Source organism: Gekko japonicus, unplaced genomic scaffold (assembly GCF_001447785.1).
Source record: "Gekko japonicus isolate JY-2015 unplaced genomic scaffold, Gekko_japonicus_V1.1 scaffold2066, whole genome shotgun sequence".
Classification (NCBI taxonomy): Eukaryota; Metazoa; Chordata; class Lepidosauria; order Squamata; family Gekkonidae; genus Gekko; species Gekko japonicus.
The window spans coordinates 278615-285648 of NW_015168107.1; positions in this window are offsets into that span (position 1 = coordinate 278615).

Sequence of the window (7034 nt, forward strand, 5' to 3'; positions counted from 1 at the left end):
CTCTCTCTCTCTCTCTCTCTCTCTCTCTCTCACACACACACACACACACACATACATATCATGGGGAACTCTGTCAAACGCTTTACTGAAATCCAGGTAAACAACATCAACAGCATTCCCTCGATCCACTAAGCTTGTCACAAAGTTTTGGAAGGGAGACCACCAAAGAAGGCTCTGAAGTGGATTGCTATGGCAAACCACCTCTGCTTCTCACTTGCTTTGAAAGTCCCCTGATGGGGTCACCATAGGACTTTGATGGGAGACCACCAGAGAAGACTCTGCAGAGGAAGGCAATGGGAAACCACCTCTGCTTCTCACTTGCCTTGAAAGCCCCTTGCTGGGCACACCATAAGTCTTGGATGTGAGACCACTAAGGAAGATTGTGCACAGTAAGGCAATGGCCAACCACCTCTGCTTCTCACTTGCCTTGGAAGCCCCTTGCTGGGGACACCATAAGTCTTGGATGTGAGACCACTAAGGAAGATTGTGCACAGTAAGGCAATGGCCAACCACCTCTGCTTCTCAGTTGCCTTGGAAGCCCCTTGCTGGGGACACCATAAGTCTTGGACGGGAGACCACCAGGGAAGACTATGCAGAGGAAGGCAACGGGAAACCACCTCACTTGCTTGAAAGCCCCTTGCTGGGGTCACCATAAATCAGTTGCCAGTGATCATGGATAGGGTGGTGCCGGAGAATTATGCTCCCACTCATCCTCTATATCCATCGATTTCAGCGTCCTTAGTGCGTCACTCAGTAACACTGGATGAGCAATAGATTCCGGTTGAGAACAAGAAAATACTTCTTCAGACCATAATTATTCTGTAATTAACTTCTGGACTTCACTGCCACAAGCTGCGGCAATGGCCATAACATTCAATAGCTTTAAATATTAAAGATTAGACAAGTTGACAGATTATAGGCCTATCTGCAGCTATTAGCCTTGATAGGTTGGTGAAATCCTCCTATGCACAGGTAGCACATCGTTCGGAATGGTAGTGGCTGGCCAGCCAAAGCAGGGAATTATTTATTTTAATATTATCTAGAATTAACAACCACCACCCAAAAATAGCAATTAACCAAAAAAAAAGATAGTTGCACTATAGTCTGGCCCACTGCAAGTTCCACAGCATAAAGCAGACTGATGTTCAATCTTATTGGTAATGCAGATTAAAATAAATAAATTAATAAATTGACAAGATTGCTCACTCGTGTTACTAAGTCTCTTTCGTATTTTCTTTTCCCTTACTGTAAAATTATCCAGTGGTGGTAACAGCAATGGTAGGGTCCTAGGGGTGGATCCTCTGAGGAACTTCAGGAACAGAATGGAAAGGGAAATTGCCGAATTACAAGTTATTCCAACACTTGGAACAAAAACCTTCCCAGGACTCAACAGGAATATTGGTTTCTTATCTCATGACATATGCTAACTCATTCAGTCTTCACATATGTACTCTCAACAAGAAGTACTATGCGTCCTCTGTATTTCAGTGTATTTCTTTTTCAGAATAGTATATTAGAATACTGAATGTAATGCAAGGAATATTGGGATGTTTTGCTGCATCCACCTAAAAAAAAATGCTGTTAAGTGACCTCTACACCTGAGAGGAGAGAATGGAGAGTATCAATTACTCTTCCCACAATTAGAAAAGACATCTTTACACATTTATCTGAAATTTTGACATGTTTATTTCTTTACACAAGTTGACTTTATAACCTTAGCTTATTTAGTTTGTCTTTGCACATCTTCATCATGTTACATATTACATGTTACGTGGTTCAGCCCCTGTCTATAAGTTTGAACCTTACCTACCATTCCAATATATTTGGAAAAGTGTGCATGCATGAATGCTGATCCACCCCTTCTGATAGTACAGGAGAGAGCTAATCTTAGGGAAGGGGCTGTGGCTCAGTGGTAGAGCATCTGGTTGGGATGCAGAAGGTCCCAGGTTCAAACCCCACCATTTCCAGTTAAAGACCGGGTCATAGGTTTGTGAAAGACCTCTGTTTGTGACCCAGAAAAGCTGTCGCCAGTTTGAGTAGACAATACTGACTTTAGCTGTTATAGATTTTCCGGGTTGTCTGGCCGCGGTCATGGCTTTGTAGAACCTAACGTTTTGTCAATAGCTGTGACTGGCATCCTCAGAGGTATAACACAGAAAGACGGAGTACTCTCTGTGTCAAGGTGAGAAGAACAATGGTAGGCAGGTCATTTATATCTACTCAGGAAGGTGGGGTAGGGCTGAGTCATTATCTTGTAAGAGTTCCCCAGGCTGTGAAAACATGCTAATGGACGAACTTTCCTAAGGAGGTTCTTTTGCATATGGATTGGCTGTTTTGTGTATGGATTGACTTTGATGGACCACTCTAAGCTGAGTTAGTGAGAGCTCACAATTTTTTAACCTCCGGCTCACACATTTTTGTCTTCGCTCAGGGATGATGGCTCCAGAGCAAACTAATTGATGCAGTGGCCCAATTGCTCGCTCACAACTTCAATGCCAGTAGCTCATAAAGTAGAATTTTTGCTTGCAAGACTCCACAGCTTAGCATTGACGGAGAGTCCGATTCAGTATAAGGCAGCTGGAAGAGTTCATGTGTCGTCTCCCTCATCTTCTGCAGCAAATGATTTGAGAACATATATTCTGCTGCGGAGAAGGCCAGTTTGGTGTAGTGGTTAGGAGCACTGGACTCTAATCTGGGAGAACTGGGTTTGATTCCCTACTCTTCCACATGCAGCTGCTGGATGACCTTGGGCAAGCCATAGTTCTGTCAGAGCTGTCCTCTCAGGGACAGTTCTGTCAGAGCTCTCTCAGTCCCACCTACCTTGCAGGGTGTATGTTGTGGGGAGGGGAAGGGAAAGGAGATTGTAAGCTGCTCTGAGACTCCCTTGGGTAGTGAAGGGCGGGGTATAAATCTAATTCTCCTCCTCCTCTTCTGCTTCTGCTTCTGTAGTGGTTAAGTGCGCAGACTCTAATCTGGGAGAACCGGGTTTGATTCCCCACTCCTCCACTTGCAGCTGCTGGATGACCTCGGGCAAGCCGTAGTTCTGACAAGAGCTGTTCTTGAAAAAAGAGCAGTTTCTGTCAGAGCTCTTTCAGCCCCACCTACCTCCCAGGGTGTCTGTTGTGGGGAGGGGAAGAGAAAGGAGATTGTAAGCTGCTCTGAGACTCCTCTGGGTATCTTTTGTAATGTTTTAATCGGGTGTATTTTATATGCTGTTAGCTGCCCCAAGTCCCATTCAGGGGAGAGGGAGCAGGATATAAATTGAATGAATGAATGAATGAATGAATGAATGAATGAATGAATGAATGAATGAAATGATGAGAAAGACCTCCTCCTGAGACCTTGGAGAGCTGCTGCCTGTTTGAGCAGACAATAGGGACTTTGATGGACCAAGAGTCTGAGTCAGTATAGGGCAAGTGCTTATTATTTATTTATTTATTTATTGCATTTGTATCCCGCCCATCCCGTAAACGGGCTCAGGGCGGGTTACAACATGTCCATAAATACAATAAAATTTTAAAACACCTTATAAGCATATAAAGTCAATAACCACAGCTTGCTGTAGGGAGAGCCCGGCCCATTGATGTAGGTAGGTATGGCCGGTTATCGGTGGGAGACAGCAACCTCAGGGAGTCCATGTGTGGCCGCCCGCTGCCTCAGCCAAAAGCCTGGTGGAAGAGCTCTGTCTCGCAGGCCCTGTGGAATTGCGTAAGATCCCGCAGGGCCCCGATCTCAGTAGGGAGCATGTTCCACCAGGTGGGGGCCAGGGCGGAAAAAGCCCTGGCCCTGGTCGAGGCTAGGCAGACGTCGTTTGGGCCGGGGATCACCCGGAGGTGTTAACTGTCATGGAGCTTTGCTCCTAAGAACCTAAGAGGAGCCATGTTGGATCAGGCCAGTGGCCCATCCAGTCCAACACTCTGTCACACAGTGGCCAAAACCCAGGTGTCCTCGGGAGGTCCACCAGAGGGGCGAGAAGTCCTCTCTCAGGCATGAAGCTCCCTGGGTGACATTGGGCAGTCACAGTCTCTGGGTCGAACCTTTCTCAAAAGGCTTGGGTGAGGATGCAGAGGAGGGCAGAAGCCATCTATCTATGCCACCCTGAACTCCTTGGAGAAAGGGGGGGGATAGGCATCCAGTTGGTAGATAATATCTTGTATGGGTAGCTGGGTGTCAGCTAAGCTGCCATGAATAGGGAGATAAGTTCTAATGTCTAATAGGGAGAGAAGTCTAATGTCCTGGCCCCACTGGTGGACCTCCTGATGGCACTGGTATTTCTGGCCACTGTGTGACACAGAGTGTTGGACTGGATGGGCCTTTGACCTGATCCAACATTGGCATCTCTTATGTTCTTAGAAGTTCTGATTGTTATGCATTCCTTCCCATGCGCTTAATTGCTTCCTAGCTGCAACGCTTATCTGTAAAGAGGTACTGGAGGAGTGTGGTGTCTACGTTCCGTGGGATCGTTCTGGTTCCCAGCTTGGCTACCGTTAGAGGCTATTCCTGTTTCCCCCGCGCGGGAGCCCATCTAATTGGGTATTGCTAGGGGGGGCGCATACGAATGCCCTATATCCAATTATGCGCATAGGTTGCCTGCCATTCCTAACAGTGCTCATGTTACTGCATCTATGGCTTTTCAATAAAAGTAAAACCTTCCTGGAAGTGTGTACTTTGTTGTTTTGCTGTGGATCCTGACACTGGGGTGTGGCTCCTTCCTTCTTTCTCCTTTCAAAAACTTTGACCTGGAACAGAAGTGAATGTTTGCTACCTGGGGACGGTGCAGTGCCAGCTCCTGGTGTGGCTAGGCGGACGTCCTTTGGCGTATATGGGAAGAGGGGGTCCCTTAGGTACGTTTTGGGGCATGGGAGCGGTGGCACAGGCTGTAAGAAGCCTGCAAGAATAATGATATCACCGAACAGCCATACTGGCTGTTCGAGTCCCACCGCGGCCGGGGTGAGCTCTCGGCCCTAGTCCTAGCTCCCGCCCACCCAGCAGCTCAAAAGCCCCCTAAGGGCAAGTAGATAAATGGGTACTTACTCCTAGAGTAGGGGAGTACCCTCCTTCGATCGAATGGTGTTCAGCAATAGAAAGCTGAAGCGGCGGCGACGGCGATCGGCAAGGTGGCGAAGTGGCGAAGCAGCAAGCATGGCGGCGGCGTTGGTGTCGGACGATGAGCGATCCAGAAGGAGACTGGCCCGAGTGACGTGACGAAGCAGCGACGTAGTGAGGCCGGAGCTTATCAGGACAGAGGCCAGTTCCTGCGATCATAGCAGAAACGCGTCGGGAGGACCGCTCCGACAGGGGTCGCTATTAGAACTTACATCCGTCCCGAAGACACCACCGCCAGAGGAAAGTTGGATAGACTCCATCAAGGAGAAAGCCGGCAGAACAACCGTGGGAAGAACACACTCACTGGGTACCTGGTAGACACTCCCCTTTCCCCAAAAAGTATTGTGGCCCTAGTTAGAATGTTAAAATTGGCTGTAAACCGCTCCGAGCCCTTGGGGGGAGCGGTATATAAATTGAATGTATATTGTATTGTATTGTATTGTATTGTATTGTATTGTATTGTATTGTATTGTATTGTATTGTATTGTATTGTATTGTATTGTATTGTATGGTATGGTATTGTATTGTATTGTATTGTATTGTATTGTATTGTATTGTATTGTATTGTATTGTATTGTATTGTATTGTATTGTATTGTATTGTATTGTATTGTATTGTATTGTATTGTATTGTATTGTATTGTATTGTATTGTATTGTATTGTATTGTATTGTATTGTATTGTATTGTATTGTATTGTATTGTATTGTATTGTATTGTATTGTATTGTATTGTATTGTATTGTATTGTATTGTATTGTATTGTATTGTATTGTATTGTATTGTATTGTATTGTATTGTATGGGGGATGGCTCAGTGAGAGACCATCTGCTGGGCATGCAGAAAGACCCAAGTCCGATCCCTGATACCTCCAGTTAAAAGAATCAGGCAGTAGATCATGTGAAAGTCTTCTACTCACACTAAAATGTCAAAAACCTTATATGTACACGAAGCCAACATGAAAGTCCTTCTACGTTGGTATCTGACGCCAACAAAACTCACTCACATGGTTCCAGAAATCTCGCCCCTTTGCTGGAAAGGCTGTGGCGAGAGAGCCACAGTCCTACACTGTTGGTGGTCATGCACCTACATATCCGCCTTTTGGTTGCAGATAGCTCAAAAGATAAAATCACTTCTAGATTGGGATCTACCTCTACAACCGTCTTTAATCTTACTAAACTTGTGGCCAGAAGACAGCCCTCCAGATAGGCAAAAATCACTAATAAATCTTTTGCTCACCACTGCAAAAAATCATCATTGCAAAAAACTGGAAGGAAAAACACCCACCCAACACGCAACAATGGATACACAAAGTGTGGGACATTTTCATGCTAGAAAACTTTAACACCTTACATTCCGAAACACAGACTGAATGTGAACTATTAAATCCCCTCAACATCTGGTACCCAATATTAGAAACAATAGGCATTGACAAATTCGACTGGGAAACCATACGAAACGTCAAATTCAAACTTTTATTGTATACCTGAATAAGACACATCCCTTACCCTGACAGCATGCACCTCACTGCTGCCACTAAGCGCCCTTTTTTAGACCAAAAGTTTGTTTCTTCTATGTCGTTTAATCATCAGACTACCCTCAATAGACTACCGTTACCTGTGTAGGTTTATATTTTAAAACAAACTTGTTATTGAGAAAATTTCACCTTTAATGTAACTTGATGTAATGTTATATGTTTTATGTTTGTTTTCAAAGTTATCGTTCCACAACAAATTGGTTATACTTATGTTACTATGTATTTCAAAATGTGGACAAAAAAATGTGAAACTCTTCTACCTGAGACCGTGGAGAGCTGCTGCCAGTCTGAGCAGAAAACAGTGACTTTGATGGACTGAGGGTCTGATTCGGTCGAAGGCAGCTTCATATGTGTTACTGTGCATGTGCAGTGTTTGCAAGAAGATTCTTGGGGG